The following is a 26,081-nucleotide window of genomic DNA, read 5'->3' as shown; positions in this document are numbered from 1 at the left end:
CCCAGTTATGGTGCACTTGACCTCTGTAATCTCTACAACATTAAGGGTTACTTCAAACATTATAACTTTACATTATAACTTGTGTCCAAGAGTTTTAAACATGTTGCCTGAGGAGCTCACTGAGCTGTTAATGGTGCCCCCAAGAAGTCTTGGAACACTGGGATAGCTTCAAAGATGGGAAGAAAGCTGATTGTATGCCAGTTTTTAAAAAGGGTAAATGGGATGATCCAGATAATTATAGGACTGTCAGTCTGACATCCATCCCAGGCAAGATAATGGGGTGGCTGATCCAGGACTGATTAATAAAGAATTAAAGGAAAATAATATATAATTAATTCCAATTGACATAGTTTTATGGAAAATAAATCCTGTCATATTAACTTGAGGTAATTTAAAAATGATATCACAAGTTTGGTTAATAAAGGTAATAGTATTGCTATAATATACTTCAACTTCTTTGAGGCACTTAGCTTGGTACTATATTCTATATTTTTATTTAAAAAATTAGGAAGATTAAAGTGACACATCTTAAATGGATTAAAAAAAGGCTAACTTCTAGATCACAATGCAGTTGTAAACAGGTAAACATTATTGAGCAGATGTGTTCCTAGTGAAGTCCTACAGGGATTCATTCTTGGCCTTGTGCTCCTTGGTATTTTCATTAATGACCTGGGAGAAAACAAACATAAAAGCATCACTGATAAAGTTTGGAGGTTACCACAAAAATCAGGGTAGTGGTAGATACTGAAGAATACATGTGATTGATAGATCTTTCTAGTCTCCTTAGTAAGCTGGGCTCAGGCAAACAATATACATTTTAGTATGTCTAAATGTAATTGTATTCCTCTGGGAACAAAGAATGTAGGCTGTACTTATAGGAAGGGGGAATCTATCTTGGGAAACTGATCTGAAAAAGTCCAGAGTCTTAATGGATAGTCAGCTGATCATGAGTGCCCAGTGTGTTCTGTGGCCAAAAGGGCAAATGTGATCCTTGGATGAATAAACTGGAATCTCAAGTAGGAGTTGAAAAGTTGTACCTCTGTACCTCTTGTATTTGTACCTCTGTATTTGGCAATTAGGACAGCTGCTGGACTGCTACATCCTCAACAGCTCAAGAAGGATGTTGATAAATTGGAGATAGTTCAGTGAAGAGCTATGAGACTCATGAAAGGATTAGAAAACCTGTGTTGTAGGGTACATCTAGACTACATGCTTATTTCTAAGGAAGCTTTTTTGAAAGACTCTTTCAAAAAAGCTTCTTTTGAAAGAGATCATCCAGACAGACACAACTTTTCGAAAGAGAGCACCTAGACAATCTAGATGCTGTCTTTCGAAAAAGCCCTGTTTGTGGTCCAGAATTCCTTTTTTCGAAAGAGCTATTTTGAAAAAAGGTATTCTTCCTCATAAATGAGGTTTACCGCTGTTGAAAAAACTGCCATGTTCTTTCGATTTAATTTCGAAAGACCGCAGCGGCAGTCTATATTTTGTAAAAACCATGTAGTCTAGACATAGCCATAGTGATAGATTCAGGGAACTTTGTCTGTTTAGCTTAGCAAAGAGAAGGTTAATGGGTGACTTAATTACAGTCTGTAAATACCTACATGAAGAACAAGTATTATTTGTTCTAGTATTTTAGTATTTAATAATGGCCCATCAGTCTAGCAGGCAGACACATAGCACAAAGGCTAAAGGTGAAGCTGGACCAATTCAGACTGAAATATGGAGGATGCTTTAAATAATGAGTGGAATTAACTATTGGAACAATTTACCAAGGATTGTGGTGGTTTCACAATCACTTATAATTTTAAAATCAAGATTGGATGCTTTTCAGAAAGGCATGCTCTAGGAATTATTTTGGGGGAAATTATTTGGCCTATAGTTACACTGGAAGTCAGACTAGATTGTCCCAGTAGTCTCTTCTCACCACGGAATCCAGGCATCTGTGAAACTGTCAGTCTAACAGATGGGTTAATTTACTTGAACTTTATTAAACTTACACAGTAAAGTTCCAGCACTAAGCTTCAGGGATTTTGGGAAAGGGATAAGAAATTAGAGCTCTGTCTGTCGGCCTCCATGCTTAATTAATTATGCAATCTGAATCATTTACATAATCTACCTGTTTCTCCTCTACATTGATCTAAATGAACCTCTACAAAAACACACTGTAACATTAAAAATGCCTCAGGTTCAGCCTGACCATTATGCATATGGGAAGTGCATAATAATTCCCTTGTGTGGTCCGTGTAAGGACCAGTGGAAGTCTAGTCCCTGCTCCCTTCCTACTGGCCCGGGGCCACAATGTGCACCAAAGAGAACAATGAGGGCTGGGACCATGGTCCTTTAAGCAGAAACAGTGCAGGAACAGGCTGTAGTCACAGGAGTGGCCCTAGACCAGCTGCCAGCAACTGGCACCCTAGGAGAAATGCACGATCAATGCGTGATCGGCACCCCTGCCTCCAAAGCCCTCAAGGGCCATTTTTCTTGGTGCCCTGTATTGACGGGCCGCCACTGGTCCAGGGAATGCACTTGCTGGGTGCATTCTCCCTATGCAGTGGGGAGTATCTTGTAATTGGCATGAGTGACTGCTGCTCATGGGATCCATGGCTGTGCATGACAAGTGCTATCAAGCCCATTATTTGTAGTTCAAACCAGAGGACTGCTAGAGTCTTAGATGTTATGAGTGATGTACTGTGCACCCTTCCTATTATCTTCCTGAAATAACAACAAAGAAAGCCCACATTATTTAGGCTTTTGAATGTCTTCTACTTTAGTTATATTTCTTTAAAAAAAATGTGAAATCTTACTATTTCTTTCAGCTTCATATTTATTTTCTTATGCAGCTGCTCAGCAATGTTAACATAATGCTGCTCTAATTGGGTAGCTATAATTGCCAAAGTATAGTTTTATGGAAAGTCTTGTTTTTTGTTTTTAGACTCAACATACCAAAACACACCACACACATACAATGACATTAAAAGGGATCAATCCAATTTACTCTTAATCTGATCTAACTGTAGAAGATTTTCATTTCCCCAGTAATATGGTTTATTTTATTTTAAAATATTTTCCTGAGTTAGCTGGCATATTATTTCATTTCATGAGCCAAGAATGCATATTCATGTGGGTATAGTCTTGCCTTTTGGCCCCTAGGCTAACAGAGTCTGGATGTGATGCAGCAGTAAAATGTCCAACCCTTGTTTCCACTCACGGAAAATTCTCTAGCTTGTTCCCATTCATGGATCATATGGTTAACGTTTTGCATCTTTGGTTCAGGCTGGTCGCCATGTGCTCCCACCACTACTTTATCTACTTTACACCAAACTCCAGATCATTCAACTTCATCTCATGGTTGAAATAATTGCTAAACAGAAGTATTGTTCCTATTACAAATGGACCTGAACCAAAGCTTTGGATCTGAATACCAACAGATTCTGGATATGAAATTCCCAAACTTTGCAGATGAACCCCAAAGCCCAGACTCAAACATCCCTGGAAATTCAGATGTGGATAAAAACTTGACATTTTGGACCCTCTCTAACTGCAACTTTATTTGTAAGGGAATCTGGGGCAGGAAGAAACACGGCTGAATGAGATAAAATAATATGAATCCTCTGACATGCACTAAGCTTTGCAGCCAATCAGTTTTCTACCACACAATGGCTAGAAACAAGTCTTTGGTTGAAAGTAATATTCAGAGCAGGAGCTGCTATCATGGTCATTATCTACATTGGCAGTTTTAGGGAAATTTCTAATTGTAGTATGAGTAATAATGTCATAATGGAAGCACTAATGTAGAAAGCTCTAACATCTCTTAACCATTGAATCAACTAACCATGCTTCAGAGATGTTGCCTAACACTGAGAGCAGATACCATGCTAAATAGTGTGCTAAATCACATTGTGATGAAAACAAGGATTGGCTTACACTAATTTTCTGATCTTTGAGCTACACTGGTACTAATGACTGGCTACATGGTCCTGGCTATCTAATTTCTCTGTGCCTCATGTTTTCTATCTGTAAAAGAGTATACTACCTGCCTCAAGAAACCTTTAGAGGAGTATTTAAACTCTTTAGCTCCTTAGCTAAATGGCACTATACAGGTGCACCTTATTTTGGTATCTCTAAGTGAAAGCAAAGAAAGCCTTATGCTGAAAGTTCTACTAAGATCACAGAACATGCATCTTCCAGTAACTTCCTTGCAAGACTCAATCAAATCCTTTCGTCTGAAAGAATGGGGAATGGGTCATGCCTAACCTGAGCCCATGGGTGTACCTTCTCTATAAAGATGTTCTAGTTAGTTAAGGAGAGTGAACAATTTGCTACAAATAACTAGTGATGTCATTAAAGCAGAGTGAACAATTTGCTACAAATGACTAGTGATGTTAGCTGCTTCATTTGTCTGTCTTAAGAGTCAGACTGTCATCCCTTTAATCACAAAATTACACCCAATGACTTCAATAGGACTGGTCAAATGAGTAAGGGGCTTGCTCTCTGGCCTTGAATATCCATGAGCTGAGTGTGATTTCTTCAGAATTATTGTCAATTTTGAGTTTATTCAGCAAATTGCTTTGTGAATTAGTATGTGCACAAGGTGTTAATGGAGAAGGGATTAAATGAAAAGCTGATCGCAAATATCTGATGCTCAGTATTCCAAATTGGTGCTGAATCGGTTGATTGTGACCCGGCATGTAAATCAGACAGTATTGTTTCTCTTGCCATAATGCATACACACAACTTGTTCCAAGCACTCTGCTCCAAATGCTCATGCATATAAGTAAGAAGGGATAAGTTCAGGGCCAGCACAAATTCCTTTTTATATCTCAGCTAATGCTTTTGTAAATGTGCTTGTGATCACCCAGTCTTAGTTGTCATGGAACCATTTAGAAATGGTGCTGTATCTGGTTGGTAATGTGTTCGTTTATTTCACTGCTATTGCAAATCAGATTTGTTAAATACTGTGTTGGCAAAAGTAGAAATAAAACAATCCAACTTGTATCATCCTGACAATCAGTCAGTAATAGGAGAGGCACAAAATGCTTGACATTTCCCAAGGAACCTTGAGCAAAAAGTATCAGTTTATCATATATTCATTAGTACTTGTTGTTCATTGTTTGACAGGACTGAATGGATCCTGGACATGTGTTAATTTCATTTGTGGTTTGTATCACCAGGATGATGGTAGAGTACTTATAATGAATGTACATATTTCTGTGTTTAATGATTTCAGATACAAGATCATTAAAAATTCATTTCTTGGTTATTTACATCATTATTTTCAAATTAACATTTGAAATCACCAGATCCTATCTGCTTGAATTAAAGAAACTTAAATGTATTGTACATGGCAGTGGGTTGTAGAAACTACTCAGACCTCTCTCTCTAATATTATATACATTCTATCTTAAAACATTTTTAGAGAAATGAATCTGGTGACTGTTAAAGTGAGATGTTTAATGGACCAATTGTTTGTGCCAAGTGTATTATAGATAGAAGTAGAAAAGAAAACTAGTAACTTAAAATACATCTACCAAAGCTGCAGCTGATGCCAAAGTAACTCATGTAGAGGGGAAATATTCAATGGCAATTTTTGGTTTTGTTACAGTTTTTTTTAAAGTAATTTCATAGTATTTTAAATCTGTCTGATGAGGATTTGGGAAACACATGAGAGTTGGCATTCTTTTATCTCCAGACTAATGGTTCACATCTGACCTATGTCAAAATGAGTTCAATGGTTTATACTGTATAAATGTGTATTGTCAATTCTAATCTGCTGTCCAAAAGTGTCTACATCTCCTAATACAGTACCATCACAAGTGATGCTATGTGGCATCTTTGTCAGCTACAGCAGAGAGAGTGGAATTAAATAGACATGAAGCCTGATCCACCATTCAGTCTCCAGAAGATTATTCCTTCCCAGCTGGATATGAGTAGAGTTCTCTGAAAAATAGGGATAAATTATATTAATACAATTTTTCAAACTTGTTTCCTGTAGAGTGAGGGCATAGGTACTACTTAAAATCTGGCTTTTTGTACTTAATGAACTCCAGGACTGGGAAGTTCCTCAGGGTATGTCTACACTACAACATTAATTCGAACTAAGATAATTCGAACTAACGGATCCAGACTAAAAAACTAGTTCGAATTAGCGTTTTGCTAATTCGAACTAGCATGTCCACACGGAGTGGATCCTGAACTGGGGTTAAGGATGGCCGGAAGCAGTGCCGGCAGGGCATCAGAGGAGGACTTAGAGCGTGGAGATGCTGTCTCAGGCTAGCCGAGGGCTGTGCTTAAAGGGTCCCGACCCCCACCCTGGACAGACAGTTCTCAGGGGTGCTCCGCTTGCAAAGCAGTCCTGGCTTGGAGTGCCCGGACTACCCACACTAGGCACATCACAGCACTTGGCCATCAGCCTGGCTGCACTTGCCCCAGGCTGCCATCTGGGGAGAGGGGGCAATTGGGGGGCTGCAGGAGAGCTTCCACCCCCAGAAGCCCGCAGAGCCAGCCGAGTCCTCCCCATCGGGGCCTCGTGCCCCATTCCTCCCTCACTTCCTTCCACTTACCCTTCCCTAGCCCCTCTTCTTGATGTACAAAATAAAGATAACGTGTCTTCCAAAATGGAATCTGTCTTTATTGAACAAAACTGGGGGAGACTGGGAAAAGGAGGTGGGACAGGGGAAGAGAGATGCTGGGAGAGGGGAGGGCAACTAAAATGATGAGGGGTTGGGAACAGGTCCCATATGAAGAGAGGCTAAAGAGACTGGGACTTTTCAGCTTAGAAAAGAGGAGACGGAGGGGGGACAGGATAGAGGTCTCTAAAAGCAGGAGTTGGGTGGAGAGGGTACATACAGAAAAGTTCTTCATTAGTTCCCATAAAGAAGGACTAGAGGGCACCAAAGGAAAGGAATGGGTAGCAGGCTTCAAACTAGTAACAGAAAATTGTTCTTCACAAAGCAAAGAGTCAACCTGTGGAACTCCTTGCTGCAGGAGGCTGTGAAGGCTAGAACTGGAACAGAGTTTAAAGGGAAGTGAGATCAAGTCATGGAGGTTGGGTCCATGGAGTGGTATTAGCCAGGGGGTAGGAGTGGTGTCCCTGCCCAAGGTTTGTGGAAGGCTGGAGAGGGATGGCACGAGACAAATGGCTTGGTCACTGTCTTTGGTCCATCCCCTCTAGGGTCCCTAGGGTTGGCCGCTGTCGGCAGAAAGGCTACTGGGCTAGATGGACCTTTGGTCTGACCCAGGACGGCCATTGTAAGCTCAGGGCTCAGGGTCGGGGGTCTCAGTGGACCCCCTTGATTCTCTTGCACACCTGCTCCTGGGTGGCCAGGCTGGTAGCTCTCCTGCCCTAGCCGGCCACTTTCCTGTGCCTAGTGCGGAGATTGTTGATGAGGTCCATGATGTCCTCTCTAGCCCAGGCGGGTGCCCGCCTCTTGCGGTCCCGGGCAAGCTCCCGGGAGCCGCCAGCCTGGTCCCGGGAAGAGGGGGAGAGCTGGGGGGCATCAGGTGGGTGGCTCGATCCGTGCCAGGTGCAGGGTCTGCTGGCTGGGTGCTGGCAGGCTTGCACCTGGCACAGGCACCGTAGCCAGCCCGTGCCCCTTTAAGGCGTCCGGGGCCGGGAGGGGAGCAGACGAGTTTCCCTGGTGTTGGCCAGAGTGGCCACCAGGGAAACCTGGGGAGGGCTAGCCTCCCACTAGATCGAATTAAGGGGCTACACACCCCTTAATTCGAACTAGCTAGTTCGAACTAGGCTTAATCCTCGTGGAATGAGGATTACCTAGTTTGAACTAAGCGCTCCGTTAGTTCGAATTAAATTCAAACTAACGGAACGCTAGTGTAGTGCCTATGAAAGTTAGTTTGAACTAACGTCTGTTAGTTCGAACTAACTTTGTAGTGTAGACATACCCTCATTTTATAAAGCTCTCCCTGCAACACATATTCTGGTCCTATCTAGTAACTGTGGAGACAATCCTATAATCATCCCACACTTCCCTTGGTTTTATTAGAAAGATTAAAACTTCTATGTATATGCATCATTTTAAATAGTTAAATGATAAACCAAACTTCAAATTCCTTATAAATACTTATACTGGTATGTTCTCTTTTCTATTTAAATAGTCCTGGGAAATATTCTAAATATAAGCTCTTAGGGTATGTCTCTTAGGGTATGCCTAATTCGAACTAGGGTGGCTAATGTAGGCATTCGAAGTTGCAAATGAAGCCCAGGATTTAAATATCCCGGGCTTCATTTGCATCTTGTCGGGTGCCACCATTTTTAAATCTCCCTTAGTGTGGACTCTGTGCCCGTGGCTACACGCAGCATGGAGTAGGTAGTTCGAATTAGGCTCTCTAATTCGAACTACCGGTACACCTCGTTCCACTTAGGAGCCTAAGAGAGCTTCATTTGCAACTTCGAAGGCCTATATTAGCTACCCTAGTTCGAACTAGGGTGGCAGTGTAGACATACCCTTAGAGAGTGTCTGATCAGTCTTCCAGACGTTGTTCTCTCTGCTTTTGAGTTTGTGCATGGAGTTTCCTGTGGGCGGGGCTTGCATACTGACAGAATACCTCCAGTGATGAGAAATAATGAAAATGAACCAGATTTCTTCAGAAATCTCCTTTTAGAGTTTCTGGTGGTTAGGATAGAGACATTTCTGATGAGTTCCATATAGTTCTGAATGTCTGGGAGCTTTTGAGTCAAACTTTGTTCCTTGGTCTCAGTTCAGATAGCGCTTTTTTCCTGTGCCGAATGTTGAAAGTTTTATTATTACAGAATTTTGATTTCAGCATCCTGTTTTCTAAATTCCATCATCGGATATGGGATCCTCAGGAACTCCAAGTCTTGCAAATATTTACTTTAGTTTCTGGATGACCTGTGCTGATGAGCATAGCCAAGTCCAAAATATCTGAAGAAGTGATTGGCAATACTAATATACAAGTGTCCTTTCCAGAAAAACAAATCTGTGGCTACCATCTGCCAAGGTCTGTCAGTAGCTTTGCTGAGAGTAGTGGTTTTGGTGACTTCTTATATTGTATTTACTTATTTTTGTTACATAGCATGCAGCTTTCTACTAAGGTTTGAATTTGCCTATTCACACTGTGCCACCATATAGATAATTGTTGTGTTCATGCTGTACATTTGTTTGTATATTGGTGTCCTTTGTGGATCTTAGAAAGCATTTTAAGGATAAAAATGTGCCAGCCTTCCAGAAACAGCCCATAAGCTATGTGATGGTCATTTTGATTGGCCCTGCTGATGTGGTGGTAGGTCTATTGGAAATTGACTGTTTCAACCCCACCTTCTTTAGCAGAGTGAAGTTAGTTTTCTGGTAAGTCTCATCCTTTAGTTCATCTTTAATTTGCAGAAGCCCTTTGGAAGATGCAAGATTTGCTGCCAAGACATGATCAATGTGAACTTAAATATCTTTCTTTAAAGTTGATCCTCTTCTGTTGGTGGCTGCTTAATCAGGGTTTAGATAGCACTCATAGTAGTAGACACTTTCCCTCGGGTGTTCAGTCTTGAAAGAAAATCACATCAGCTGTAGTTGAAATCTTTGAATCCTAGGTTGAAGGTCAGCCAGTGGTTTAAAACTTAGTGATGGCACTAAGGGCTTGTGATTTGTTTCTATGTTTAAAATCTAAGCTGAACAGATACGCACAGGGGTTTCTGGGTGCCCAAATGACTGCTAATGCTGTCTTTTCCACTTGATCATTCCACAGTTCAGTGCTGTGAGGCTTCTGGATGTGAATGCAACTGGTCTCTTTGGGTATGTCTACACTACAAAGTTAGTTCGAACTAAGGGACGTTAGTTCGAACTAACTTTCCTAGGCGCTACACTAGCGCTCCGTTAGTTCGAACTTAATTTGAACTAACGGAGCGCTTAGTTCGAACTAGGTAAACCTCATTTTACGTAGACCCTTAATTCGAACTAGTGGGAGGCTAAGGCTGCCCAGGTTTCCCTGGTGGCCACTCTGGCCAACACCAGGGAAACTCTATTGCCCCCCTCCCAGCCCCGGAGCCCTTAAAGGGCCACGGGCTGGCTACACAGTTTGTGCCAGTTGCAAGGCTGCAAGCACCTGTGCCAGCAGACCCTGCACCTGCCACAGGATGAGCCAGCCACCCGAGGGCTCCCAGCCCTCCAGTGATCCCCAGGACCAGCCTGGCGACTCCCAGGAGCCTGCCCGGGGGTGCAAAAGGTGCAGAGCATGGCTTTGCTCGGGTGTCCCTGGTCTGCTGGGGGGGCCCAGCGGCTTTGCTGGACCCCCCCCCCCCCAGCAGACTGGGGAGACCAGGAGAAACTTTTCTCACCCCGGAGGACACGGGTGGCGACCCGCCGCCCGTGAGCTCCGGGGCGAGAAAAGCCCCGTTCGTAAGTGCAGATCCGACATAAGTCGGATCCGCATAAGTCGGGGACTGCCTGTATTAAAATTGGTTTTAAATCATCAACATTTTTCATATTCAGGTTGGACCTCCCTGGTCCGGTACCTGGACTGGTCCCAGACAAAGGAGTTTTCTAGACTAGGGGAGGTCTGGGAGATTGGGTGCCAGCCTCCCCACTGGGCTCCTCTCACCAGCCTCCCACTCCCTCAAAATGCAGCACCCCTGCAGGAGCTCCTGGCCCCACAAGCTGCGGCTCCGCCGCCCTCTGAGCTCAACCCCCCTCGCTAGCTTTCCTGCCCCCCAGCTACAGGCTCTAGTACCTTGTAGGCTCTGTTGCCACACTGGCCAGTTCCACTCCAAGCTGAGAGCAACGTCTGCTGGACCAAGATGTTGCTGGACCAGAAAGTCCTGGACTACAGGCCTGTGTCTACAGTGCACCCCTTTTCCGGAAAAGGGATGCAGATTAGACAAGTCGCAATTGCAAATGCAGCGGGGGATTTAAATATCCCCCGCTTCATTTGTATAAACATGTCTGCCGCTTCTTTCCGGCTTGGGGCTTTGCTGGAGAAAAGCGCCAGTCTAGACGGGATATTTGGGAAAATAAAGCCTTTTCCGGAAGGTCCCTTATTCCTGATTTTAAGAGGAATAAGGGACCTTTCGGAAAAGGCTTTATTTTCCGAAAGATCCCATCTAGACTGGCGCTTTTCTCCGGCAAAGCCCTGAGCCGGAAAAAAGCGGCAGCCATGTTTATACAAATGAAGCGGGGGATATTTAAATCCCCCGCTGCATTTGCAATTCCGACGTGTCTAATCTGCATCCCTTTTCTGGAAAAGGGTTGCAGTGTAGACACAGCCCAGAGGTTCAACCTGTATCAAAACTTGTTTTCTTCCTGAAAAATAGGGTTTTGGTAAATGAAGAATTTCCACTGTGATTTCGATAAAAATATTAAAGATTTGATTAATTATTTTAGTGCATAGTTATTAATTTTATGAAAAGTTAATTGATAGAATAATTGCCCAGAAAAAAGGTTGACCTGCATTAGGGCAAAGCATGTTGACTGGCCATGAGAGGAAGTTTGCACTGCTACTGTTTGTGGGGTACCTGTTTGCTTTCTAAGCTGAAGTCTCCATTCTCTGAGACTGTCAGTCTAACAAATTTTATGAGCACTAAATTCATACAAAAAATACAAGTATGACTAATAAAGCCAATTATATTGTACCCACATTAAAAGCGACAGGAGAAGAGAACAAGCATAATTAGCTTGCTTTATAGAGGGGTGCGGGTACAGCATGCTCTCTTCCAGAAGCCGTGAGATCTGCTCATGTTAAGTAATCCCATTGCAGCATGTGGTTAAAACAATGCAGCCATTGATTTTCTGAAATGTGATTCTGAAAATATGAATGAACAAAGATTTCCAAGAGGGGAAAAACAAGAGCAAGAAATCCAAGTGGAGAGCATGCAGGAAACAATGACTCATTCATTGTTTATAAACTGAAACATGTTTGGTATGTTTAACTTTCTCTGCTCAGGTCTTTTTTATTTTTCATTGCTTGCAAATGTTCAAACTGTCTCAAAAAGGGGAGAGTTCTAGGCTGCTTTTTGTGCACTGGTGCACTAAAAATGATTCACTGCACCAGGGAAGTATTGACCCTGGACAAAGTTTAGGAACTTATTCTAGGAACTTATTAGTGGTGAATGCATGCATGGTGAGCTGGAACCCTTTCATGAAAGAGCTTCCCTAGGGTCTCTAGGAAGGAGAACTACCAGCCTTTATTTTAAGGAAGATTCTAGATCTTTTTCTTGTGAGTTTAGCCTAAAAATATCCCTTCTTTCAGACCTTTCAGACTGAAGAGAAAAAGCAGGTAGGCTCCATTTCTGCAGCAGGAGACTGGGTAATTCTGAAGATCTCCCCTCCCGCTTCATTCACACCCGTGGTTTTTTTTTTTTTTGTCAGTCTCAATTACGTTGGGGGTACATTCCAAAAAATTCTCTTGCACCTTCCCTCTTATCCTCAAGACAGCTTTGTTCATGATCTGTTATATGGGGGGGAGGGGGGGAAGAGATGCAAGCCATTGGGACATAACTCACCCCAAAATGCTTGTTCTGCTGGTTTAAATGATTGTTCCTTTCTGAGGCTTGATCTGAGCTGCTTACTCAGACCACTGCTGCGTTGTAGGCACTCCCACCATTGATAGAGAAATGGCAGCCAATACCTGAGGGACTTTTCTTCTGTCCCTAGCAGTGCTTTTTGGAGTGTATTACATAGTCCTCCCTCATCCAGAAGCTGCTCCAGCACATGGAAGATCTGGAAATGAACTTTCTTGCATTGAGTGGGAGTGCTGCAGACAATGCAGACTTCCTTTTTTCTCTTTTAGAGGACTACAAGTTCTTCTACGTTTCTGCTTGGAATCTGAAGAAATGGTAGGGTGCCTAGAAACCCATTGCCTGTCTAGGAACCCCTACACCAGCCAGGCAAAGCCATCTCATCTTAGCTTCCTTTTTCTTATATGCCAACGGATACTTGCTTCTCACAAAAGCAGGCAGGGTGACTTGGGGCATGGCTTCAATACATGCTGTATCGATGAGCAGCAATTGATCCAGTAGAGGGTTGATTTATCACTTCTAGTATAGACATGATAAATCAACTGCCAAACACTCTTCTGTCAGTGCCAGAAGTCCACCAAAATGGGAAGAGTAAGCAGAGTTGATGGGAGAACATCAGCAGTCAACATACTATAGTGAAGACACCATGATAAGCATACCTAAGTAAGTCGATTTCAGCTATGTTATCCAGGTAATTGAAGTTTCATAACTTAGGTTGACAGCATCAGTAGTGTAGATGAGGCTGTGTGCACTTTAAATTAAAGAGGAGCCCTTTCTAAAGGATCCCCAAACCTACACAAAATGAGCCTGCTACTCATTCAACCACTCAATAGCAAGAAGAGTCACCTGGCAACACCACTGTCATCAGATGTTGCACAGTGCCCATCTGTCATCAGTGCTGGTACTGTGAAGAAAAACTGCCAGATAGAGATGCATTGAGGAGCACAAACACTGTGTCACAAAGGAGGAACCTGGAAAGACTATTGAATTAGGGGAGTACTGTAGAACTGCTAAGGAATTAGTTAGGATAGGTTCAGAATTTGAATTTTCTTAATAGATGGTTTGGGAAGGAATGATGTTTGTTTTATGCAGCTGTGTCCCCAAATTAGAACCATAGAATCATAGAAAACTAGAACTGGAAGGGCCCTAGAGATATCTTCAAGTCCAGTCCCCTGCCTTCATGGCAGGATCAAGCATGGTTATATCATCTCTGATAGCTGTCTATCTAATCTGCTCTTAAATATCTCCAGTGATGGAGATTCCACAACCTCCCTAGGCAATTTATTCTAGTGTTTAACCACCCTGACAGTTCGGAAGTTTTTCCGAATGTCCAACCTAAACCTCCCTTGCTGAAATTGAAGCCCATTACCTCTTGTCCTCTCATCAGAGGCCAGGGAGAACAATCCCCCCCTCCCCCGTTACACTCTTTTAGATACCTGAAAACTGCTATCATGTCCCCTCTGTCTTCTCTTTTCAAAACTAAACGAGTCCAGTTCCTTCAGACTGCTTTCATAGCTCGTGTTTTCTAGACCTTTAATAATTTTTGTTGCTCTTCTCTGGACCTTCTCCAATTTCTCCACATGTTTCTTGAAATGTGGAGCCCAGAACTGGACACAGTACTCCAATGAGGCCTAATCGGCACAGAGTAGAGCAGAAGTAAGACTTCTTGTGTCTTGCTCACAACACTCTTGTTAATGTGTCCCAGAATCATGTTTGCTTTTTTTGCATTTGTTCTTATTAAACTTGATCCTGTTTACCTCAGACCATTTCACTAGTTTCTCCAGATCATTTTGAATTATGACCCCTAACCTCCAAAGCAGTTGCAATGCCCTCCTAGCTTCATATCATCCGCAGACTTAAGAAGCGTACTCTCTATGCCAATATCTGAATCGTTGATGAAGTCATTGAACAGAACCGGTCTCAAAACAGACCCTTGTGGAATCCCACTTTTTATGCCCTTCCAGCATGACTGTGAATCATTAATAACTACTCTCTGAGAATGGTTATCCATCTAGTAATGCACCTACCGTATACTAGCCCCATCTAACTTGTATTTGCCTAGTTTATTGATAAGAAGGTCATGGAGATCATGTCAAATGCCTTACTAAAGTCTAGGTTTACAACATCTACCACTTTTATCCACAAGACTTGTTGTCCTATCAAAGAAAGCTATCAGATTGGTTTGACATAATTTGTTCTTTACAAATCCATGTTGGCTGTTATCTCTCACCTTTTTTTCTTTCAGATGTTTCCAGGTGAATTCCTTAATTACTTGCTCCATTAACTTTCCTGCCACAGAAGTTAAACTGACTGGTCTGTAGTTTCCTGGCTTGTTCTTATTTTCCTTTTTATAGATGGGCACTATATTTGCCTTTTTCCAGTCTTTTGGAATCTCTCCGGAATTCCATGATGTTTCAAAGATGATAGCTAAAGGCTCAGATACCTCCTCTATTAGCTCCTTGAGTGTACTAGGATATATTTCCTCAGGCTCTGGTAATTTAAAGACCTCTAACTTTTCTAAGTACGTTTTTTTTATTTTAACTTCTAAACCTACCCCTTTCCACTAGCATCCCTTCATCAGCAAACTTCTTGGTGAAGACTGAAACAAAGAAGTCATTAGGTTTAGGTTTAACGGAGACCCTTGTGAAGAATTTGGCAAGTTGAATATATTAACTGCATGCACTCCCTAGGGTATGTCTACATAACAGGCAGTTATTTCAAAATAATGTTGAAATACTGCTAAGCTGGAAGACTTCCCAGTCTGACTCCTGTAACCCTCATTGTACAAGGAGTAAGGGAAGTCGGAGGAAGAGTGTTCTGTTTCAAAGTAAGTGCTGTCTAGATGCTCCTAATTTCAAAATAAGCTATTTTGAAATAAGCTACACAATTGACGTAGGTCAATTTGTGTAGCTTATTTCAAATTAAGCTCTGCTGTGTAGAACACCCCAAGAGATCACAAGTTTGAGAAAAGAGATTTGGAAAGGTAAGCACTAAGACAAAATCACCAGCATTGCTTTCCTGCATGAATCATGATATTTAAAAGCAATTTTCATAATAATGGAAGGCTGTCTGAACACACTACATAAATATCATTTGGATTTGGAAGTTGCTGGGCTGTCTATCCCAGTCAGTAGTGTGAAGGGTATCATAAGTGGGTATAAATACATGCTACCAGAATGACATAAAGGGCCCTTAGTGTAACTAAGACCTAGGCCCACTGAAATTAAGAACACTTACTCAAATTTAGCCGAACAAACTAATGATTGCCAAAGCCTTATTTAATGCTGACAAAAATAGATCCAGTCTCTGCCTTCAAGAGCTTACAGACTAAAAGCCCTGATCCTACAGATGGTTAAGTGGTCTGCCTACATTCAGTCATTTGCAAGATCAAAGCTTAAAGGGACAAAATAAATATATTTGGAAACCAAGAGAGAATACTAGTTGTCACCCACAATTATTCCAAGATCACTTCTTGTTGGCAACATGACAGAAGTGGGCTCTAATGAGATTTGTTTGAATAAGACGTAGGAGGTGACTTGTTATTACAACAAAAGTGATAAATTATTTCAGATATAAAATGAAAGATGTAAAATCTGGGAACTAACTATATAGCCCATGTAAGAACTAAGATAGAGAAATATTTTTAAAATGTTTAGTGTATCATTTGTAGTAAGAGTACTTTTGAATAGAAAGGTACTTGTGGTCAAAAGGTTATGACAGAAGTACAGATTTCATAGTCATGCACAGGATTTATGTTAATTTATGATATTACATATCTGAAGGAGGGGAGGACCCTCTGTGTCATTTTACCACTATTAATAGGGTTGCAAACAGCAGGAATGGAAGCTTTCAAGATGTCTACAGATCAAGTGTTCTAAAAATTAATAGAAAGGAGCAAGGAGACAGTGCTCTGATATTTGTTTTTAGTGATGCTATTCCAGAGAGTGAAGGTCACTAGAAGGCTCATTTACCTTTGGAGTTTCTGCTGTTTTTCTTTTTTGGATTGCCATTCCTTGGTAGTGGAAGTGGAACCCAAGAACAAAGAGTTGCGAGAAAAAAAAAATACTAGCAGAAACCTTCAGCTCATCATCTGTTCTCTGGTAAAATGTGTGTGTGTACTTTTCCAGCTATCTCCCATGTTTGTCAACTAGACTCTGGAAATTTTGTGATTAAAAGCAGAACTTTTTAGTATCTGGATAAAATTCTCTCCTTTGCACAATGAAATTCAGATTAGTCCCAGATGAGTCACAAATACTTTTTTTTTTTTTACTTTGAGGCAGTGATTATTGGCTCCAAATGTGTTAGTCGCAGAATCAAGCAGTGGAATAAGAGCCTATAGCAAGTTATCTGAAGAGAAATTGTTTAAAATCTTAGACATATTTTGTGTGCTTTGAATTTTTTGTGTACCTCTAAATAGAAAGGATTATGCAATTTTTACACATATGCCACTATGATATAACTGAATATTTGAGGCATAACTTCCCTCTCAACTCTAAACACAGGTTAAAGGATTCAGCACACCAGCAGTAATCTAGGAATTTGATAATACAAAATGAATTTTGCCTCTTGATTTAGGTGTCTCAGCTGGGAACTCCTGCCAAGTAAAGTGAGAACTGATGTAAAAGAGGACTTTCAACTTTGTTTAAAAGTGAGACCCAGTAATTTGGTTTGGTGGTAGCATCACAGATCTCTGAATCTGAATCCTTTCTGCTCCAACAAACATTGCTTATATTAAAAACAGGGCTCCTCCATAGTTGTTTTCTGGGCTGATTTTTACATGTGCTGTATGTGATTCAGTCCCCAGAGTGGTTTTCCTTTTTCAGTCCTGCTCAATAGAGGAATCCCCCCTTTTGCGTATTCTTCCAGATGCCATGGCACATGCTCTGGCTTTATTCTTAATGTGGTCCCAATATTTCCATCTTCAGTTCTGAAAAAATGTGGGGATAAGCGGCTATTAAACTTTCTGATGCATTTTGGCATTTATTATACATTCATTCCGCTCTGTGGGTTTGTCTACACTGCAAAGTTAATTCAAAATAACAGCCATTATTTTTAATTAACTTTAATAGCATCTATACATGCAAACCGCTATTTCAAAATTAATTCAAAATAGCGGCACACTTAATTCGAATTTGGTAAACCTCATTCCACGAGGAATAATGACAAATCAAAATAGCTATTTCGAATTAAGTGCTGTGTAGACACTTAATTCGAAATAGGGGGCCTCCAGCCTTTCCCAGGGAGCCCTGCTGGCCACTCTGGGCACAACCAGGAAAACTCCTCTCCTCTCCTCTCCCCCAGCCCAGGGGCCCTTAAAGGGGTAGAGTCTGGCTACTTGGCACGTGGCCCCATCATGAGCCAGGCAGCCAGTGCCAGCCCGGTGTCCCCTGCCCAGTCCCCCAGCTCCCAAGGGCCAGCCAGGGGCCATAGAAAGAGTGCGCCCACCTGGACTGGTGCGGAGATCATGGACCTCACTGAGGTTTGGGGGGAGGCCCCCAATGTCCATGATCTTCTCATCAGGCAGAGGAATGCAGCCTTCTATGGCCGCATAGTGGCCACCATGGCCAGAAAGGGCCACAGGTGCACACAGAGCAGGAGCGCCTCAAAATAAAGGAGCTGCAGCAGGCATACGCCAGGGCCACCAGGGGTGGCACCATAGCAGGGGCTGACACCTGCCCCTACTTCCCCGCCCTCGAACACATCCTGGGGGTCGGTGCGGGCCGCGCCACCCTGAGGGGCAGTGAGCCGGGAACAGAGGGCCATGACCTAAATGCCACAGAGGGGCCAGCACAGAGGGTGCCACACCAGCGGGAACCCTAAGCTGTCCCAGCACCGGAATCAGCAGGGTTGTCAGGAGAGGCCACACGAGGTAAGTACCATCACTGTCTCCTACCCGGCGGTGGAGGGGGAAGGAGACCAGGGGCCGTGCGCATGGGCCATGCCTCCCACGGATCATGTAGCCACCTGTGCACATTCAGGCACATGCCATGCCACCCTTGGGCAGGTGGCTCCAGCTGTGTGCCACACAGGGGCTGTGGCCTGATAGCTACACACGTGTGTGAAGAGACCTGACACGCTCCTGACCCTGGGACAGGACCCAGCAGGACACCCTTCCTTCACATGCCCCCGCTACACAGAGGCAGGGGACATCTCCCCTCCACCTCTGCTGCACTATATACAGCACAGGGGCATGGGTGCAGTCCTGGGGCAGCTCCCACTCCCGGGGAGAGCCAGACATCCCAACGATGGCCTCTCTGCAAGTACGTCAGCTCTCACGGTGCAGGGCACGGTTGTCCTCAACTCACAGGGGGTGCTGGGCATCATCCACTGTGCCCCCAGGGAGAACTGACAACTCCTCTTCTTTCTCCACAGCCCGTGCAGGGCGCACCACCCCGGCCGGAACAGCCTCCAGCACCCAAGGGCTCCTCCGGACCACCAGCACATGGCAGGGGTACCAGGACCAGCACCTGGGGGCCCTGCAAGCCTTGCCCTGCACCATCCAGGGCCGGGTACGGCTCCGCCCAGGACTGTGCCATGTGCTCACACCTCCAGGCCCTGGTGCAGAGCGTGCTGCCCCATGCCGCCCCAGTGCCCGCTGTACCCCCAGCTATTATTCCTCCTCCCACTCCTGCCCCCCCTCCTACCTCTCCCTCCTCAACCTTCACACCCTCCTCCTCAATCTCCTCACCCCCAACCTCAACCTCTGCACCCTCTGCCCCATCCCCTGGCGGATGCCGAAGCCCCCTCCCCCATAGTGCTGGGAGGCAGTTGGCCCGGCAAGACCCTTATCCCTATGCTGAGCTTCCCCTCCCCCTTCTTCCCCTTGCTTCCCCCTTCCAGCTCTCTCCTCCCAGTTTTCCCCTTCCCTCTCCTGCCACCCTTCCCTGGTCTCCTCAGAGGTTCATCCCTCCCCCCGTTTTGTTCAATAAACCCAGTTTATATTTTTGAACATACGTGTCTTTTATTTGACATCAGGAAGGGGAGAGGGTAGGGAGGGGTCAGTGGGAAGACGTGAGAGAGGAATGGGGCATGAGCCCCCGGTGGGGAGGACTGTGGAGGCTCTTAGTGTTCCTTGGGGTGGACGCTCTCCTGCAGGGCCTCCTGGATCCTGACAGCCCCCTCTGGACCCCCCAGATGGCAGCCTGCAGCGAGTGCAGCCAGGCTGATGGCAACGACCCTATGGGATGAACCGGCATGCCCAGGGGCAGCTCTGGCTCCATGTAGCCGAGTGCTTTGCAGTCCCTCATCAAGGTAGACAAGGTAGCAGAGAACCCTTAGAACTGTCTGTCCGGGGTGGGGGTAGGGTCTCTCTAAGCAGGGAGCTCAGTTAGCCTCAGGCAGCAGCTCCACACACTAAGTCCTAACCTGATTCCCTGTCAGCACTGGTTCCAGCCAGCCTTAAATTCAGTTCAGGGTCCACTCAGTGTAGATGTGCTATTTTGAAATAGCAATACACTATTTTGAAATAAGTTTTCTGTGTAGATGCATTAATTTGAATTAGCTTAATTCGAATTAACTATTTTGAATTAAGTTAACTCTAATTAACACTGTAGTGTACCCTTACCTAGTGCTTTCCTGAGGTATTTGCTTTTGAAAGCCTGTTGGTGTCTAGATTTTTAGTGGATTTCCAGCTTTCACACATGAAGATGGAAAAACTATTTAAGTGAGATTTGCATTTAGTCTTTAAGATACAGATTTTTCAGTAACCAAATCTTGTCTACTGCCTTGCTAATTTATGACATTATTTTCTTATGGACATCTCCATTGGCTTGCAAGTGACTACCAGTGTATGTGAACTGACTCTCAATCCTTTGTTTTCTAATGTAATACTTGAGCTGGGAGTTCTAGGCATTCTTTTTTTCCATAACAAACTTTGTTTTTTCATAACTGGTGATTAGCCCAGTCTTTTTTGCAATGTTGGACAATCTTTTGGTCTTTGTTAGTACGTCACACATCAGTTCTGATCTGATCTGATCTGTTTTACTGTGTTTTTGCCAAATGCACGGTAGAATGCTTTGTACTGTGGTTACTCTAAAATGTGTGTTAGTACTTGTAGTTACTAAAATGTTCTAATTTACTAAAGGGAATTGTGTACATACTGAGGTAGCTGTCTAGTTACCTATGAACCCAAATTGTACAAATACTTAGCTAGTATGGTGCATAGCATCTTGATTTGGTCCTTCAAAAAAGAGCTGGAACAGCTCACAGCAGTAAACACTATGCCTATTATTGTCAGTAATAACAACTGGCTAGTTTTAAAAATGGTGACCACTGTAAAATGGGCAGAAATGATGTAGCATGAGTGCAGGACATGTTACTATTCTGTATGGTACCAATTTCTCCTCTTTAATTTTGCTGCCTTCTCGGTAGATCTATTAGCACTTGGCTGTTACTGAAAACATTTCTGTGCAATGTGGTCATTTTTTCCTCTCTCTCATTATTTGTTTAGTATGTGTCAATATTACCTCAGAAGGTAATTACCTCTTAAATTCTTTGTTTTTTTCAAGGATATTTTCTGACCCCTTAACAAGAAGACATCATCTTTACTCAGAAGTTATAACATTCAGTACGTAGACATCATTGTATGTTTGCATTTAGAAAACACATGGCAAAATAATTATAATGTATTCCAGTAAAGACTGAAATTCTGTCCACCGTGGCCAATGATAATATCGCATTGACTCAGAGCCAGAAATGCCAAGTTTTGTCTTGTGTAACCCAAACTATTTTAGCATCCTAAATCCCAAAGGAATTTTCTCCTTCTAGCTTGCCCTCCCCTCACCCACTTCTTCCTCTCCCTTTTCTTCATAACTAAAAATTTATACAATCCCAATTAAAATTGATAACATTCTAAAAAATAAAATAGTGCAATGAAAATGTCCTTCAAAAAAGTTATTTACACTGACATGGAACTTATTTCAATAGCCAATAGTCCATCTTCACTAGCAGGAGCCTAAATGGTGCATATTTTAGTGTTTTGGCTTAGAAACTGGGCATATTTGCAACTAACTCTAACTGGCTTTTGGCACTCAACATACACCATCTTTCAATGGTCCTGATTTAGCTTCTGTCTTTTGCTATCCCATCGTCAGACAAGAATAAAAGTCCTACAGGAAGTTGCAGGTGGGTTCCAAGGAAATGAATAGACTTAACAATAATGGATAGTGATAAAGTCTGTAGTTAGTTTGAAGGCAGACCTATATTAATTGGAAAAAAGGCTTGTCTGGTTAAAGATATCAAAAGATTTTTAGTGAACTTCACGCAGTTGAAAGAATCTATAGTATATCATGATATGAACCGGCAAGAAACTGTTGGGAGAAATTCTTATTCTTGCCTTTTTCTGGGTGAATGGGTGTGTGGCAATGGTTGTAAAGCTTAGATGCAGTCCAGCTTTGAAGTGTGTTGATTTGTAGTATCTGCTCTAATCCATGGCCTACAACTTGGTATTTTTTCCCTTAAGGATAAAGTTCTCAAAAGTGCTTCTTTCCCACAGAAAGAAAGTTAGTTAATAGGATCTAGGTTCTCTTCCTTTTTGGCTAGCTGGTACTAGATACAATAGAACATGGTTGTTTCTCACTTGCATTCTCTGCCTGAATAATATGAAATTTAGACATGCACTGATGTCTTTTACCAAGTGCAATTGCAGTCCGTTGGAGTCCTGCTTCTCCCTACACGTTGCAGTGCCTGTTAACACCAAGGCTATGTCTAGACTGCAAGCCTCTTTCGAAAGAGGCTTTTTCGAATGATACTTTCGAAAAAGCCTCTTTCGAAAAAGAGCGTCTAGACTGCAACCAGTACTTTCAAAAAAGCAACCCGCTTTTTCAAAAGAGAGCACCCAGGCAGTCTGGATACTCTCTTTCGAAAAAGCAGTTTGCATTACATTGTGCAAGATCGACATAGGAGTACTAATGTCGAAAGAAAAGCCGCGTTCTTTCAATTTAATTTCGAAAGAACACGGCTGTAGTCTAGATGCAGGAGAAGTTTTTTTGAAAAAAGGCTACTTTTTTTGAAAAAGCCCTGCAGTCTAGACACACCCCAAGTGGTTTGACTTGAGAAACATACAATATAGGGGTCTGGGACATTTTCAGTGCTTTTTCACTGTTAATTCAACTTTCTGCTCCAGTAGCCCTATCCAAGAGAGGCAAAGGTGGCTCAAAACTTGAATCTTTCATTTTTGCTATGAAATGGCATATTATAGATTTTGATTTAGCTTTTGTGTAAGTGCAGTTATCAAACTGATATACCACTTGGGGTCTATTTACAGTATTAGTATTAAAATATATCTAGCTTCCTGTCGGACCCACATTTGCATTTAACTGCATTATTTCTCTTTATCTGTGGATTTAAGGGAACACTTTAAAAGGACTACTGCACATTCTCAGAATTTCTCCCATCCATCGGGAAGGGTCATCCTTTCCCAGTTCATCCCAGGTAACTGGAGACCATCAAACATCATAATCATTTTCTCAGGCTGCTTTTGGACTTACAGGCTTCCTGGTAGTATAGTAATGTGGTTTCCTTGTGGAGTAAATTCTTAGCAGCTGTACACCTATGAAGTGACCAAAGAAGGGTCAGGCTAAGGCAGTAAACAGACTTTGTGTATGCACCTTTTCTAAAAAGAAATGACCCCCCCCAAAAAAAAAAATTACAGGCATTTCTTTCTCTACGCAATCAGTTGAATATATCTATTAGGAAAGATTGTTTGTATAATCATCTGGTGACTCTGCTTTTGGGTTCCAGTCATGCTCCAGGTCCCAGTCTCCCCTTTCCACCCAAAGATTCTTGCTTTTGGCATTTGGGGATCCCAGAGAGATTTCTTGTTATTCCCCTCACCTCCACCGTATGGCAGATGATGTCTTGCTGTTCCCCAAACAGCTCCACTAAGGGCATGATGGGGCAGCCTTGCAGAACATCAGGTCCCTTCTATACAAGATGGCAGCAGGGAGCTCATGAGGATGTAAAGGCCAATTTCACAGGTTTCCTCACCAAATAGTTACACCAATTTCTGTGGAGCTTTGCTTTAAATATTTATGCTTTTGCAAATCTGAAACAAATGAAAGAGAGGAGGGTCGTGAAATCCCATAAATCAAAGCTGCTGTGCTCCTGAAAGAAAGTCCTAGAATTAAATTTCCTACATGATGATTTTGATGTAAGCCTCTGTTCTGCATGTGTGTGTCTGAGTGAGAATTATGTAATTTGTACAATGAAAACAGTGAAAGGTGAGAGAGACAGCCAGATCTTTACCATATATACTGCAATAGTAATTAGTTTGTAAACTTTTCTTGCTAGAGCCTGGATGAGTAACACATTAGTCCAATACGACCTAATTGTGCAAGATCGAGGAGGTCATTAGGTTAAGTTTTAGAATGTCTTTTTCCATTTGCTAACATCAACACAAAGAAATAAACTGAGAATGTCCTACACATGTATGTGCTTAAAGTATGATAAGCTTAATATAAACATAGTAGAGCTGTTGGATGATAAAACATTATGATCTGTGGTATGATGAATCCTGTTGATGAAGATGGATAGCTATAATTTAACTCTGAAAACATTTATGGGCAGTGGTGTGGTATAGCAAATGTCATGCTGAGTATGTTGTACTTTGAGTAAAGCTTACCCAGGGTGTCCAGGACTAGTACATAGTCCCTCATGTCACTTAAACCTTAGAGTAGTTGTCTACTCTATGCCAGAGGACAACCAGCTGCATAACTATGCAAGGCCAGTGAGTTACAGGCTGGGAGTTGTCTGGGAATAGGCTAGCGGAAAGGCTTTGGATCCTAATGTTGCTCAGTGAAGAGGGAGAAACAATAACAGGAAACAGAAATGGCAGAGCTACTTAATGGTGCCTTTGTTTTGGTTAATGTCAAAAGATGGATGATGATAAGATGCTTAACATAGTGAATGCTAGTAGAAATGGGGTAGGTTTGGAAGTTAAAATAAAAAGGAACAAGTTAAAAATTATTTAGAAAAGTTAGATGTCTGCAAGTCACACAAGCCTGAAGAAATGCATCTTAGAATACTCAAGGAGCTAATAGAGGAGGTATCTATGCTATCATCTTTGAAACATCATGGAATTCTGGAGTGACTCCAGAAGACTGGAAAAAGGCAAATATAGTGCCCATCTATAAAAAGGAAAATAAGAACAAGCCAGGAAACTACAGACCAGTCAGTTTAACTTTTGTACCAGGAAAGATAATGGAGCAAGTAATTAAGGAATTCATCTGCAAACATCTGGAAGAAAATAAGGTGAGAGATAACAGCCAACAAATCATGTCAAACCAATCTGATAGCTTTCTTTGATAGGACAACAAGTCTTGTGGATAAAGCGGTAGATGTTGTATACCTAGACATTAGTAAGGCATTTGACACGGTCTCCATGACCTTCTTTTCAATAAACTAGGCAAATACAAGTTAGATGGAGCTAATATAAGATAGGTGCATAACTAGCTGGATAACCATTCTCAGACAGTAGTTATTAATGGTTCACAGTCATGCTGGAAGGGCATAAAAATGTGGTTCTGCAGGAGTCTGTTTTGGGACTGGTTCTGTTCAATATCTTCATAAACGATTTAGATATTGGCATAGAGAAAACACTTATTAAGGGTATATCTAGACTACATGGCTCCGTCGACGGAGCCATGTAGATGAGTTTACTAGACATATAGGAAAATGAAGCAGCAATTAAAATAATTGCATCAAGATGGCTGCTGCGCTGTGCTGATCAGCTGTTTGGTGGCACAGTGGGGCAGTCTGGATGCGCCACAGTTAACAAGAGAAGCCTTTGTCGACTGCTCCAGTAAACCTCATTTCATGAGGCATAATGGAGGGGTCGACAAAGGCTTTCCAAATAGCTGATCAGCACAGCGCAGTGGCCATTTTGATGTAACTGAAGCGGTGATTATTTAAATCACTGCTTCATTTTCCTATGTCTAGTAAACTCATCTACATGGCTCCGTCAATGGAGCCATGTAGTCTAGACATACCCTAAGTTGGCAGATGATACCAAGGTGGGAGGGGTTGCAAGAGCTTTGAAGGATAGGGTCATAATTCAGAATGATCTGGACAGACTAGAGAAAAGGTCTGAGGTAAACAGGATGAAGTTTAATGAGGACAAATGCAAAGTACTCCACTTAGGAAGGAACAACTAGTTCCACAGATACAGGGAAATTATTGTCTAGGGAGGAGTACTGCAGAAAGACCTCCAGGAATTATAGTGGATCACAAGTTCAACATGAGTCAACAGTGTGACACTGTTTCAAAAAAAAAAAAAAAAGTAAACATGATTCTGGGATGCATTAACAGGAGTGTTGTGAGCAAGACACGATAAGTCATTCTTGCGCTCTACTCTGCGTTGATTAGTACTCAATTGGAGTATTGCTGGAGCATTTCAAGAAACATGGAGAAATTGGAGAAAGTCCAGAGAAGAGCAACAAAAATGATTAACAGTCTAGAAAACATGACCTATGAGGGAAGACTGAAAGAATTGGGCTTGTTTATTTTAGACAAGAGAAGACTGAGAAGAGACATTATAAAAGTTTTCAAGTATCTAAAAGGGTATTACAAGCAGGAGGGCCTCTGAGGATAGGACAAGAAGCAATGG

At 42.5% G+C, this 26,081-nt stretch overlaps 1 protein-coding gene and 1 long non-coding RNA gene across 4 annotated transcripts in view; one reads left to right on the top strand and one right to left on the bottom strand.

Moving 5' to 3' along the window:
- The window catches only part of PDE1A (phosphodiesterase 1A), a 290,701-nt gene that overhangs the window by 36,180 nt on the left and 228,440 nt on the right, over positions 1–26,081 (top strand). The gene's annotated exons all lie outside the window — the stretch shown is intronic.
- The window catches only part of LOC142830203 (uncharacterized), a 29,219-nt gene continuing 3,462 nt past the window's right edge, over positions 325–26,081 (bottom strand). Inside the window, exons 2-3 of the long non-coding RNA XR_012905242.1 lie at positions 5,806–5,937; positions 325–669 (exon numbers count right to left, since the gene is read on the bottom strand). This is a non-coding gene — a long non-coding RNA (uncharacterized LOC142830203). The remainder of the gene's footprint in view (positions 670–5,805; positions 5,938–26,081) is intronic.

Source organism: Pelodiscus sinensis, chromosome 7, assembly GCF_049634645.1.
Source record: "Pelodiscus sinensis isolate JC-2024 chromosome 7, ASM4963464v1, whole genome shotgun sequence".
NCBI classification, from domain to species: Eukaryota; Metazoa; Chordata; order Testudines; family Trionychidae; genus Pelodiscus; species Pelodiscus sinensis.
The sequence above is the reverse complement of the archived record's forward strand: the minus strand, read 5'-3'. Positions and strand labels throughout refer to the sequence as shown.